The 14,639-nt window shown below is 40.3% G+C and overlaps 1 long non-coding RNA gene across 1 annotated transcript in view; it reads left to right on the forward strand.

The window, feature by feature from the left end:
- Positions 1-14,639, forward strand: part of LOC107976231 (uncharacterized) — a 37,203-nt gene that overhangs the window by 10,182 nt on the left and 12,382 nt on the right. The window contains exon 2 of the long non-coding RNA XR_001720007.4: positions 3,196-3,423. This is a non-coding gene — a long non-coding RNA (uncharacterized LOC107976231). The remainder of the gene's footprint in view (positions 1-3,195; positions 3,424-14,639) is intronic.

The following is a 14,639-nucleotide window of genomic DNA, read 5'->3' on the forward strand; positions in this document are numbered from 1 at the left end:
AACAAAACTAAAGAAACTAAAAACAGGCTAGAATTAGGCATTAGTAAAAAATAGTGGTCAATAACTTCACTACTGTTTTCCACGGACTTCTCTCAAATCCCATTCATTGGCTCACAGGATTCTTCCTTTTCCAGAAAGTCAGGTCTCTGTTGGCATCCCATCCATGTCAGCAAAATTATCAAGAGTTATAAAGGGTCTGAGATTTTACTCTACTTGCAAATTAACTTATAGTTATAAGTACACAGCTACTCGGGAGGCTGTGGCCCTAGTGATATCACTAGTGATTCACTGGGGCCCTAGTGAATACCACCCATCATGTTATTACTGTTTACTGGGGGATAGGTTGAAAAAAGCTGCTGAATTTAAGAATGTCTTATGGAAATCTAATAACCTTGTCTTGACCATGCTACAGGGAACTAATGTGTCAGATGTTCACATTTCAACCGGAACTCAATAGGAGGAGAAAAATATCTCTAATACGGCAGAAGAGAGACACTGATCTCTAGAAACAAAGTCCCCGGGGAAAGTCAAATCTCTGATCTGGTCAAGCTGCGCTTACAAAGGAGGAACTCTGCTTTTCATTTCTAGTATGCCAAAATCTTGGTTTGATTTGAAGAGAAAAAGTGGTTGCCTTTCTATCATTCCTTCTAAATTGTCTTCAGTGGCTTCTCCGATGTCCTGGAATGTTGGGCTCTGTAGGTTTTCATATCCAATCTTCTTTCCTTTTCGTTCGATCTGATTATAGTTGGCTTTCTCTCTTCCCAGGGAAGCAATTACCGGATAGAGATTGATAATATAGTCCCGGAGCGGTGGCTCACACCTGTAATGCCAGCACTCTGGGAGGCCAAGGCAGGCAAATCACTTGAGGTCAGAAGTTTGAGACCAGCTGGGCAACACGGTAAAACCCTGTCTCCGCTGAAAAACACAAAAATTAGCCGGGCATGGTGCTGCGCATCTGTAGTCCCCAGCTACTCGGGAGGCTGAGACAGGAGAATCACTTGAACCTGGGAGGCAGAGGTTGCAGTGAGCCAAAGCACTTGAGCCTGGGTGAGAGTGACATTCTGCCTCAAAAAAAAAAAGTCAAGAGTTCGAGATTGCTAATATATCAATGTAGTTACTCTCCAAGCAAGAGACCCAAGTCATTCCCAGTGCCAATGATCTATCAAGATTTTGGTTGGTTCTATGGTCTGACTGTCTCCTCCAAAATTCATGTTGAAACCTCATCTTCAAGGTCATGGTATTAAGGTGTGGGTCCTTTAGGGGTGAATGGGACTAGTGACCTTATACAAAAGCTCCAGGGAAGCTTGTTTAGCCCTTTTGCAAGGTGAGGACACAGTAAAAAGATGACATTCACCAGATATCAAATCTTCTGGTGCCTTAATCTTGGACTTCCCAGTCTCTTGGACTGTGAGAATATATTTCTGTTGATTATATACCACCCAGTTTATGATATTTTGCTATAGAAGCCCATATGGACTAAGAGAATTGGTTTTGTTGTTTGCTAAAGGTTGTGTCACATAACACTGTCTAGATAAAAGGAATTGACCTTTCCTGCATAAACTTTGGCACGTGATAGGCCCTTCATAAATATTTATTGAATAAATGAGTGAATGCACTAGATAAGAAATGCAGAGGTTGGACTGGGCGAGGTGGCTCATACCTGTAATCCCAGCACTTTGGGAGGCTGAAGCAGGGAGATCACTTGAGGTCAGGAGTTAAAGACCAGCCTAGCCAACATGGTGAAACCCTGTCTCCACGAAAAATACAAAAATTAGCCAGGTGTGGTGGTGCATACTTATAGTCCCAGCTACATGGAAGGCTGAGGCACGAGAATCGCTTGAGCCCGGGAGGCTGAGGTTGCAGTGAGCCAAGATCTCACCACCGTACACCAGCCTGGGTGACAGAGCGAGATCCCATCTCAAAAAAAGAAAGAAATGCAGAGGTTAATGATAGTATTATTTTATTCGTATATCTTATAATTTGAAATGAACTGTCCTTCATGCACATAAACTCTTCTTCCACATTGGTGATGAATTTACAGTGAATGATTGATCATTCCTCTTTTACCTGGTCTTTCTTATAAAATTAATGGCATATACTAGGGGATCAATCAAAGGAGCTTCTATCCCCGTGTTTCTTCCTTCCCAGGGCCTACCTCATGCTGTCTCCTTACAAACACCAATTCAGTGTAGGACAAGGTAGGCTGGTTATGAAATAAAGTACAGTTAACTGTGTTATGTGGGAATTGAAATCATGACCTCATGTGCATAACACTTGCAATCAGCCAGTGAAGGCCTGATAAATCTTTGCATTTTAAGAGTTAGCTAAACACTCAGCCTTTAGGAGCATGCCTTGGGAAGGGTTCCAAGAGTTGGACTGGTAAATATTCTACCTCTTTGTTCACTGCCAAATTTCTGAGCTTTATACTCAGTTGTCAGTTGTAAGGAAAATCTTGAAATATCACCAAAGCCACCTAAATTTCTAAAATGTGTACTGTATGTCATTTATCAGTCAGAAGAGAGAGAGAAAGAGAGAATGTAATTGAACTGAAACATGCCTCCAATGTCTGTCTCTTCTACCTCAAAAGTCTGTGTTTCTTTTTTTTTTGAGACGGAGTCTCGCTCTGTTGCCCAGGCTGGAGTGCAGTGGTGCGATCTCGGCTCACTGCAAGCTCTGCCTCCCCGGTTCACGCCATTCTCCTGCCTCAGCCTCCGGAGTTCTGGGACTACAGGTGCCCGCCACCGCGCCCGGCTAATTTTTTCTATTTTTAGTAGAGACAGGGTTTCACCGTGTTAGCCAGGATAGTCTCCATCTCCTGACCTCATGATCTGCCCGCCTCAGCCTCCCAAAGTGCTGGGATTACAGGCGTGAGCCACCGCGCCCAGCCAAAAGTCTGTGTTTCTTTTGGGTAAAATTACTTTCAGAAAGTATTAGCTCCCTATAGTCAGCTTAAAGGATTCCTGGAATGACATGGCTAAACATGAATCAATTCCCTGGCTAATTTCCTTCAAGACAATAAAAGATTATATCACACTGCTTGCTTCAGCATGGAGTTCTTCCTATCTAAAAATAAGAACGTATCTTTCACATGAAAGAAACCCTAAGCTTTGAAAGAAACCTTGGTTTCACTTGTTACATGAAACTCCTGTGTGTGTACAATCTACTATATTTGTCCTAACTGTGTCATGGTTTCAGGTGCCTCTAGGCATACCAGAAAGACATCTTGCTTGAACTACCAAGGTTCTGTGCTTTTAGGAGACACTGGATTAGGAGCAAGGCGCCTCAAACAGACACTTCCTTCTCTCTCTGGGCACCGTCAAAACCTCCAAATAAGCTGGCAACTGCAAATGAATTTCAAGCATTTAACAAAGTGGGGTTGAACATCACTTCACTCTGGTTTGCCGCGGAAGCCTTAATATTAAGGTATACTTTTTTAAAACTGTATTTTTCTGTATTCTGTATATAGAAACATTTTCTATTTCTCCATGTTTCCTATAGTTCTTTTTTTTCTAGCTAAAGAATTTATTTCAACATTTGCAAAATACTATATCACAATTATTTACCTTTCTTTGTTTTCTGTATTTCTATCTTTCCATTCAGTTAATTTGTACCCCATTTTGGAAAGCAAGTTGGTAAATCAAAAGTCTTAAAATGCTCATAGCTTTCCTCCCAGTAAATCTGTATCTGCGAATCTTTCCTAAACAAAGCATCCTAATCATCTAAAACAATGTTGCAGTATTATAATATTGAAAAGGACCAAAATGATCAACCATAGGATGCTTAGTTTTTAAAAAGCGTGATTATATTTACAAAGAGTTTTGAATAACATTGGCAAATGTCTATTATTATATTTGCTAAAAAATTGAATACAAAATTATATTTTCTATGTAAACACAGTGTACACACTATAAGCACAGCCCTGACACATAAAAAACATAATGCAAATATTTGTTAAATTCACTCATTTGAATGAATCACAGCTATGTTGAAAAAAAAGAATCCTGCCTAGAAAACAAAATTTACATATTCATATGGTTATCTCTGGACGACAAAACTAAACATGATTTTGTTTATTTTAAGATTAGTATAATTACATTAACATTTTCATAACATGAAAAATAAAATTATCTTGAAAAAGAAATATGTTTATGAGCATATTCTAGGGAGTTCAACATACAAGAGAAATTCTACTATATATTGAGGCTTCCATTGTTGGATTAACTTTTTAAAAACATGGTCTAGAAGCCTAAACTTTTTCACCTAAAGCTACATTTCAAATACTAGTTGAGATATGGAAATAAGATGCCTCACAACTTAGTTCTGAAATTATGTATCCTCATAATCATAGCTACCCTTTACTGATACCTAATTTACATCAGATGCCAAGATAAATGATGTACCATTGAATTTAATTTTATTTTTATTTCATTCATTCATTTAATACATTTTGAAAGCAGCTGCTAGGTACAAGACACTTAGTATAAAGGTAGCAAAAAGTTTTTGCCATGAAGGAAGTTATTAGATTGGTGCAAAAGTAATTGTGGCCTTTGCCATTAAAAGAAATTGCAAAAACTGCCATTACTTTAGTGCTAACCCAATATAAGGAGACTTGACCTTAATTAAATGAGGACACTAGTGTTTTGGATGTTGACCCACCCAAAACAATACTGTTACTAGAGCGTAAGAGAGGGACGATCACATCCAGGTGAGGGTCATATGAAGGGCTAATGATTGAGCAGAAACTGTAGGATTAAAGCAAAGGCCCTTGGCCCTGGCCCACCAGGCTGGAGGGAGAAAGTGCAAGACTGGGACCCAGGCCAAGGCCACACACAAGGCCTGGCGCCTCTTCCAGAGACTGCTGGTCAGAAAATAATTTTCCCCAGGTGCCTGAAGTCTCGTAACACAGATACTCTAGACATTTTCCATTTTCTGATTTTATATATATATATACATACACACACAAACAAATATTTAAAATGGGCATGTGAAAATATATGTTTGTGTATTTTCACATACCCATTTCATATATATATACATATATGAAATATATATTTCATGTATACATATATGAATATATATCATGTATCATATATATCATATATACACATATATATGAAATGGGTATACATATATGAAATATATATTTCAAGTATACATATATGTATATATGAATATATATCATATATCATATATAATATCATATATACACATATATATGAAATGGGTATGTGAAGATACACAAACATATATTTTCACATGCCCATTTTACTAAAAATATGGGGGTTTTTTTTACAATGTTTAATTCTATTCTAGCAATCCTTAAATTTTGATGTGTATTCTTGAATGGTTAAAAACATGACTTTATTAAAAATAAAAATGATCTGTAGAAACCTGTTCCCATAATGATAGAAATCTTGACTTTCCGTCTTGCTCACAGATCTCAGTTAGAAATTTAAACCAAATTGTTTCCATCAATTAGTAGGCTAGGAGAGAAAGTGTGGAGGACAGGAGCTTCTGCAAATTTATCAAAATTTTAGAGGAAAATGAACAGTTGTACCTTCCTGAGATGTGAGTTTATATTGACCACCAGATTTTTCTAGCACTGATCATAGATTTGAACTTATTTATTTACTAACGATGATGATAAAACTACCTAACATTTTTGAGAACCATCTGTATGCCAGGCACTCCTCAAAATTCTTTGCACAGATTACCCCCATTAACCACGATGCCAACCTCATGGCCGGCAAGGCAGAAAAATCTCATTCTCACTTTACCAGTGGCTAATTGTGAAAACTCCATTCATGTTGGCCATTTTCACTAGTCATTTGAAAATCCAGCAAATGAAATCAGACATTTTGTGGTGGATGAAGAAACTTTTTTGGTTTGTTCTCTTTTTTTGAGACAGAGTCTCACTCTGTCACCCAGGCTGGAGTGCAGTGGCACGATCTTGGCTCACTACAACCTTCAGCTCCCGGGTTCAGGTGATTTTCCTGCCTCAGCCTTCTCAGTAGCTGGGATTACAGGTGCCCTCCACCATGCCCAGCTAATTTTTGTATTGTTAGTAGAAATGGGGTTTCACCATGTTGGCCAGGCTGGTCTCTGAACTCCTGACCTCAGGTGATGCTCCCACCTTGGCCTTCCAAAGTGCTAGGACAAACAGGCATAAGCCACCACGCCTGGCCTGAAATAATTTTTAAGAAGTGATTTAGTTGCAAGTTGGCTCAGATCCTCTGTTTAAACATTATGAATGCTCCTCAAGTTATCAGAATTGACTAACTTTTAGCTAAGCCCCATTCCATGGCAAATAGAACATACCTTAGGCTAGGGACAAATTGATTGCATCTTTATATATTTGTGAAATTTAGCATTCTGCCTCTAAATTTCCTGTAATAAAAATACTCTTAGAATGATCCTTCTTGAAAGGACGTGATTCTAAGGAAGTCACTGAACATAAATAACTAAGTAAAGAAGGACGGGGAGGGCATTCCAGAGAGGTTTCTCATCACCGCTATTTGCATGGATTTTACCTGGGGGCAGCCAGTTACTAACTCTGAGCTGCTTTCAGGAACTTCCAAGTACACGGAGTTCAGGGATCTCCTTTTTCCTATTAACTTGGTTATAATGGTTTCCAGGATTAATAAACAAACTCAAAGTTTGGCCCAGGAAGCAGCTCTCATGTTATAAATCATAGCACCCACAACTTTACCATCTAAATAGATAACGATATCCAAGTCAAGTATTTCCATGGGAGGGTTTTTCATTGTCCTAGCAGAATGAAAGTTTTAAGGAACTTTGTCTTTCAGGTATTATAAACTTTGGGGGCCTCTTCCAGTTTTTCCTACAGACAGACGAAAAAATGTCACAGCTCTAGGGATGCTTAAGTGTCACCCAGTGACCTGCAAGTTCTTCAACAGACAGACGGGAAATTGAGAACCAGGATTATAGCACTCAGACCCCTATGGACTGAAAAAGTGGCCAGTTTGACTTCCTTCTGAATTCTTTTCACAAAATAGTAAATGACAAACAAAAATCAGAACCTGTTACTCTAAGAGGAGTCTCCCTCTGTGATGTCATATAATAAATGGTGAGAGACGGAGAAGATGGGAAGGAGTGTGGAGGCTTCTATCTTAGGCCTGAGAAAAGTTTCAAAACAATTACGCAATCAGGAGCAGGAGTCATTGTTGACTGGCAAATGGCCAAAAAAAAAAAAAAAAAAAAAAATAGAAAGATAGATAAATAGATAAATGGATAGATTTGTTTTCATTGGCTCTTACAGGTGATGAGTTCTTGAAGAAGGGGTGGAAATTAACAAAACCTATATGTATCCATGAGGGCTTTTCCTCTATTACTTCTGTAGGCAGGAGATTCTCTAGAATTGTGTCCACCATGGCTGTAATTAATGAGAACCAAAGATGTCCAATGTAATCTGTTTCAGCAGTCATAATAGAACTTTTAAAACATCTTTCCTTTTACGATTCCATCAGCAGCCCTTGCTTGAATACCAGACTGATGTGTTTGCTAATCAATAACTCATTAATAACGATAATGACCACAAAGACTTAAGCTGCCCCTTAAAGTAGGAGCTGGATGCCTGTGTGGAATCCTGACAGCTTTGTTGATTGGTTAGGTAGGTAGGTGAAGAATTAGTGAAGAAAATTGTGATCAAATCCTTCCTCACATTTTTTACCAAGATCATAAAATGGAAGAAAAGTAAATTGGGATTAAAATAAGGCAGTTATTTTCTCATCTGCTCTCATTGAAAAGGAATGTTTGTCATCTGCATGCTCCTAATAACAAACATTCATTGAGCACCTATGGGCAAGACGCAGTGGGCCTTAGGATCAGGATGAGTCCGCTGGTGGCTCCATGCAGGAGAGAGATGGCCATCCAAACCATGCTGAAAGAACAGAACGAAGACACCATGACAGAGGCAAATGGTAAAGACCAGTCTAGTACCACTGAACAATGGGCTACAGGGAGCCCAAAGATGAGGATGCTACACTTCTTACCCTCAGAGAGCTTATGGGACCATGTGACCGGAGAGAATTTAGGTCAGCTTGTTAGCATCACAGGAACAGAAAACGAGATGAAACTCACTGTCCCTAGGACTGCTGTAACTTTTGTGGCACCTATAGGAGGTCAACTTGAAAAGGAAATTGCTTCATCAGGAAGGAAAAAGGGCAGCTTGCTGATGCAGGAGGTAGAAAGAAATTATTAGACAGATAGTAGGTGCAGCAGAGTCCCCAGTGAAATGTCCCTTTTAACAAAAAGCAGCCCCCAAATCATTTCCTTTCTAACAAACAGCAGCCTGAAAAATTGAGCTGCAGACAAATAAGCAAGCTGGGAACTTGCACGGGTGAATGCCAGCAGCTGTGCCAATAGAAAAGGGCTACCTGGAGGCCAGGTATGTCCAACATAGAGTCTCCATCTTCTCTTTTTTTTGTCACCACATGTACAGTAAAGGAACAGGCAACATGGCACCAGCCAGGTAGAGAACCATCTGCAATGGCACACCGAGTCCTAACCAGTTTTTCGTGCCTTATGCAAATGAAACACCTGGTCTGACCAATCTTTCATGCCCTATGTAAATCAGACACCACCTCCTCAAGCTCATCTATAAAAAACCTTGCATTCCACTGTGGAACCAGCAACTCACTTCTCCAGCATGCCTCTCTGCTGCAGAGATCTCCTCTCTTTCTTTTGCCTATTAAACTTCCATTCTGAACCTCACTCTTTGTGTGCCTGCGTCCTAGTTTTCCATGGCCGTGAGACAATGAATCTCGAGTATTTACCCCAGATTTTTACCCCAACAACGCCACTTCATCGTTAGTGTGTATATATATATATATATATAGAGAGAGAGTAATAAAATAGCTAGCACTGAATGAGTACTAACCTTGAGCTGTATATCAAACTCTTTATTACATATTACATTTTATTACATTTTATTAATGTAATAACTCATTATTACATTTAACCCCTATAGTAAACCTGAGATAGATATTATTGTCATTTCCAGTATATAAATGAGACAACTGAGCCTCAGATATAGTACTTTATGTACCGAACGTGGCATGGCTTCCTTCATAATCTGCTCTCTTGACCCTTCTGCTGTTCTGAATATTATTAAGAATCACAAAGATGTTATACAACTAAAATAAAACCATCATAAAGCAGCTTATATAACCAAAGGCTTCTCAGCCTCCACATACTGGCTGCTTTTTTTAAGCAATATTAAATGAAAGAATGTTCTAATAAAATCAGAAATGTCATATCATCTTCCGATGCTCCTAAAAATGGAATTTGAATTATGGTCAAACTATTAATAATATATTAAACTATCCAGAGAAAGAAGGCAAAGATAGAGCTGTGACTTGCTTTTTCTCTGGATAGATAAGATCGTCAGACCAAATGAAACCATACAAACCACACATCAAGATGTTTGACAAGCTCTTCCTGGCTCCTCCAAAATGTAATTTTGGCAGCAACTTTGGACAGAACATCAATTCAAATACATAAATAAAAGGACATGGATTATCACAAAGAGGACAGCCCAGAACTCAAATATTTTCTATTGACATTGAAAATAACTTAAAAAGTGGTGATTACTCTGGAAATGTTTGCATTGTGGACCTTAATTTCTCTGTGTAATTCCCTCTGTGAGGAAGCAACTAGCAAGGGACCTAACTGGGTGTAGAAATCAGGAAGCTGTGCTGAGGAGGTGATATTCAAGTTTCTCATCTTGAAGGAGGATTAGGAGTTGGGGAGGGAAGGTCTGGGAGAAGGAAGAGTGTACACAAAAGGCTGAAGGCAAGAGAGTGCACATGAGGTGAAACCTGCAATCGTTTGGTGTAACTGGAGGTTAGTGTCTGAGAAAGGGCGAGCTGTGGAGGAATTTATCCCTATGGTGGCAAGAAGCTACTGAAGAGTTTTGCTAAATGTTAAGTGTATCTACTGTTTCCCAGGCTTTATTTAAGGATTCATGAAATCATGTTTGTAAAATCCATTTGCAGCCCTTAAAAATGAATACTAAAGAAATACCAGGGTGTTTACATGTTTTCTTGCAGATGACAAATGCAAAACACCATCCATAAGGTTTTTAGGAAAAAAACTCAAGGATTTCATTCTAATTGTGAGGAGACTCCCAGACATGTCCTTATAGCTAATCCCATGAAGCCCAAGTCATAGATCAAAAAATTACTACTTTAAATGGCAAATATGCACTTATTTATAAACGGATTTGATAGAATCACACTTCCAAACACGCATTTGCTTATTATTCCCTGTAAAATGACAAAACTATCACCTGATTGTTCATTAATTCTCCTGGAACATTCCAAACCTACCCAGGTAACAACTACTAAGGGTTCACAAAACATTTTTAGCTATTGATTTCCCAGGCACGCCACAAGCGATGAACAACAGCCATGATCTATGAAGCCGCTGCAATGAAGCAAAGCTACAGCAATTACTAAGTGCTTGAGTGAAGTATGGAAAACTTCACTGTTGGATAAAAAAATTAAACCTAGTTTCTGGACCCAGTGGGTCATGCGAAGTTACATGTTACATGACTAAGTAATCATGACTTTGCCAAAAAGGTACAAAATAGGCACAAATGGCTCTCATCCCTCCTTATCCTCTTCTCGTCTGAGGACAGAGATGAATCATGCTGACCACCTCTCTCTGGAACTTATCACTGCTATGCCTTGTTAAAGCAAACTAAATACGGCCTGAGAAGGACTCCATACTTCTGTATTTGAGTCCTTGTGGACGAACTGCAACCTACCTTAGTGTGCAGACAAGACTGAAACCCTAATTTAGGATTACAGCCTGTAACAATAGCTGAGTCTCGGCCAATCTCAGCAGCCACACTTCATACAGAGCTGAGTGTTCAGACTGTGTTCAAATAAGGCAAATGCCAAGCTGTAACCAATCCAGCTGTTTCTGCACCTCACCTCTGATTTCTGTACGTCACTTCCCTTTTTTTGTTCTGACAGTGAGGTATCCCTGGAGCCTCTCTGAATCTGCTGTAATTCTGGGGGCTGCCTGATCCGTGAATCATTCATTGCTCAATTAAACTCCTTTAAATTTAATTCTGCTAAACAGCAGAATTAACAGCCCATTCATCTATTCAACACATTTTATTGAGCTCTGTTCTGGTCACTATGATGGGCAACGGAAGAGAGAAATTAATAAGACTTAATTCCTGCCTTTGAAATGCTCACAGTGAGATGGGACAGGCATGTAGATTTAAAAAAAAAGAATGCAATACAGAGTGAGGACTAACAGAGCCATCAGAATATACAAGGCCTTATTTGTAACTTTGAGATATATGTTGTCCCCAGAACCAGGGTCATAATAAAAAATAAACAGGAATTCCCAGCTGCCAGCTCTCACTAAACAGTCTCTTACCCAGGACAACAGTTAATCTTTAATAGGAAAAACAGGAAGCATCCTATTCAAAATCCTGGTTGAAGGATGCAGGCTGAATATTCATTAGGGTGGGGGTGAAGGCTGAGGGGAGCAGGAGTGAGAAAATAGCAGGAAGCCAGGAACACCCATGGTATGAGAATTTCTTGAATTGTTGAGATGTGTTTCCTAGACAGCTTCCACGGAGGAGGAGGGCTGTTGAAGATGTTCTCTTGTTAGATGCACTGTAACAATGACGACTAGTTTAGATCATAAAATATTCTTTAGTTCCTGACAATTTTCAGTTCACAAACTCTGTATACATTTTACCATTGAGGCATATGAGAGTGAAAGCATCACTGGCTTTCTGTACTGTCACCTAAAGTCACAATTTTTAAAATACAGAGGCTGTATGAAACCATAATTATGATGTAGTGCAGCCAGGAGAACTAACAAAGAAGAATACGCTTTCTTCTTGCTCTTGTTGTTTCTGTTGTTATTAATCCACTGCTTTTCTGCTATTGACACTGGGCCTGGCTAAATGGTTGGTGGACAGGTAAACCTAGAGGCAAGCTTTCAGAGAGGGCATCATATATATACAGTAGTGCTAAAACACAGGACAAGAAAATAGTTCTAGAAAATGAGGGTTTGTCTTCCTCTCTATTTCTCTAAAAGAGGAAGGAAGAAATGCATATTAGCAGTGTAATTAAGTCAGATGTCTTGCTGAATTAAGACATTATCTCTGAAAGCAGCCCCTCTAAGGGACAGCCAGGAAATTTGAAAGGTGACCTAAAAAGAGGATTTTATTGTAAGAACTGAAAAATACTTGCTGGCAATATTTAAGTAGAAGTTAAATGCATTTGGCTGAGCTGCATAAAGGAAATCGATGTTCTCTATTAGCTAAATTTGAGGACATTCACGTCTGCTTTCCCAGCCCTTGAGAATGTATGAGGTCCAACAACCCAGTTCTTTCAAAGTCAGTCACAGCTTCTCATTTCCCTTGTTCTCCTCCCTCCTCCTACCCACTCCACCTCCAGCCTTCATCCTCCTAACTCCCAGACAAATGCACAACCATCTGTGTTCAGGTTCCTTCCCTCACATCTTCCTGGGAAGATGGGAACGGCAGTCTGACTGCCTCACAGTGCCACTCTGACATTGGTCACTCCTTCAGAGTCTCTTATCGGTGTACAGAGGACATCCAACTCCAAGTAAGGGGGCCAGGGGGTACACATGACGCAGATGACACTTCCTATTCTAGTATCACCTCCTACTCCTCCCCAGACAACACAGGTGAAGTCTTGAGGGGGAAAATTAGTCATAGAAAGCGGGCAGGAGAGGCATTGTGGGTGCTGAGTAAAGTGGAGAAAGTGAGAAGAGGGGGCTGGGCACAGTGGCTCATGCCTGTAATCTCAGCACTTTGGGAGGCTGAGGTGGGATGATCACTAGAGGTCAGGAGTTCAAGACCATCCTGGCCAATATGGCAAAACCCCGTCTTTACTAAAAGTACAAAAATTAGGGCTGGGTGCGGTGGCTCATGCCTGTAATCCCAGCACTTTGGGAGATCAAGGCAGGTGGATCACCTGAGGTCAGGAGTTTGAGACCAGCCTGGCCATCACGGTGAAACCTCGTTGCTACTAAAAATACAAAAATTAGCCAGGCATGGTGGCATGTGCCTGTAATCCCAGCTATTTGGGAGCCTGAGGCAGGAGAATCTCTTGAACCCAGGAGGCAGAGGTTGTGGTAAGCCAAGAGAGAGTTACTGCACTCCAGCCTGGGAGACAGAGTAAGACCCTATCACAAAAAAAAAAAAAAAAAAAAAAAAAAATTAGCTGAATTTGGTGTAACACGCCTGTAATCCCAGCTACTGGGGAGGCTGAGGCAGGAGAATCACTTGAACCTGGGAGATGGAGGTTGCAGTGAGCCGAGATCACACCACTGCACTCCAGCCTGAGCAACAGAGCGAGACTCGGTCTCAAAAAAAAAAAAAAAATTAGCTGGGCATGGTAGCATGTACCTGTAATTCCAGCTACTGGGGAGGCTGAGGCAAGAGAATCGCTTGAGCCTGGGAGGCAGAGGTTGCTGTGAGTCAAGATGGCGCCACTGCACTCCAGACTAGGTGACAGAGTGAGACCCCATCTCAAAAAAAAGAAAGTGGGAAGAGGGGATTATTGATTAGATTTGATGAATGGAGATCTCAAAGTGTATCATGTGCACGTCTTTCAAGGTACTCCAGCTCATTGCCCCCTTACCATTCTATGTGAGCCCCCTCTCTGCACCTTTTCTAAAGAAAAGGCACCTAACTCTTTGGAGGGAGAATGGATTGGTCATAGACCCCTATCACCATTAAAATAAACATACATGACATATTTTGCAAAAAAAAAAAAAAAAATTCAGTGTTGGCCCCCCCATAAAGGCTTTCCATTTTCATTATCTTCTTCACGAAGTCAGAAATCCATCTCAGAGCTTCTGGCCAAGCTACCGTCCAGCCCCTCTTCCTTTTGAACTCAAGGGTTGACACTGGGTGCTCCCTGGTGCCACACTGCCTCGAAATTCTGAGCTATCCTCTTTTCATCCTAAAACCCAAACACCTGTGCTGCTTAGTGACTTTGCCCTTTATACAGCACTTCCATAGAGATTATTCCATTGGAACCCTCTGGAACTAGGTGTGATTGGTCATCCCATTTTTGAGATAAGACCTAGAGACATTAATGCACCTTGCCCAGGGCCATGCCCTTAGGGAGAGCAGAGCTGGAACCCCAAAAGCATCTCTTGACTCCAAAGCCCTGCTCTTTCCTCTGTTCTTTGCAGCTTGTTTTTTTAGAGTCTTGAAAGTTTAACACCTCTTGACTGGGCTCTAAAAATGTGATTCTGATCCAGGTATTTACACGTGAATTTAGGAGCCCAGAGAGTTCCTTCTTCAGGGTGAAAACTACATAAGAAAAAAAAAATCAAAGCATTCTTTGGCATTTCGTGGCATAAAAATAAATACTTTAGGTGTACACACCCTTCCCTTTTGGCAGGTTTAAAATAAATGGATTATTCATGGATTCTTCAGCATTCTAGTGAGTCCTGGCTTGGTGCACTGTTGAACACCCCATGATGGGCTACTCATCTGTGGCCACTCCATCTCTAAAAACAGGGATCCCAAAGGCCCAGTCTTAAAGTGGTCAGGAGCATTGGATATGAGCTTAACAGTTGGCAGGCAATTTGTATGTTGCCCTAGTTAA

Source organism: Pan troglodytes, chromosome 7, assembly GCF_028858775.2.
Source record: "Pan troglodytes isolate AG18354 chromosome 7, NHGRI_mPanTro3-v2.0_pri, whole genome shotgun sequence".
Lineage (NCBI taxonomy): Eukaryota > Metazoa > Chordata > Mammalia > Primates > Hominidae > Pan > Pan troglodytes.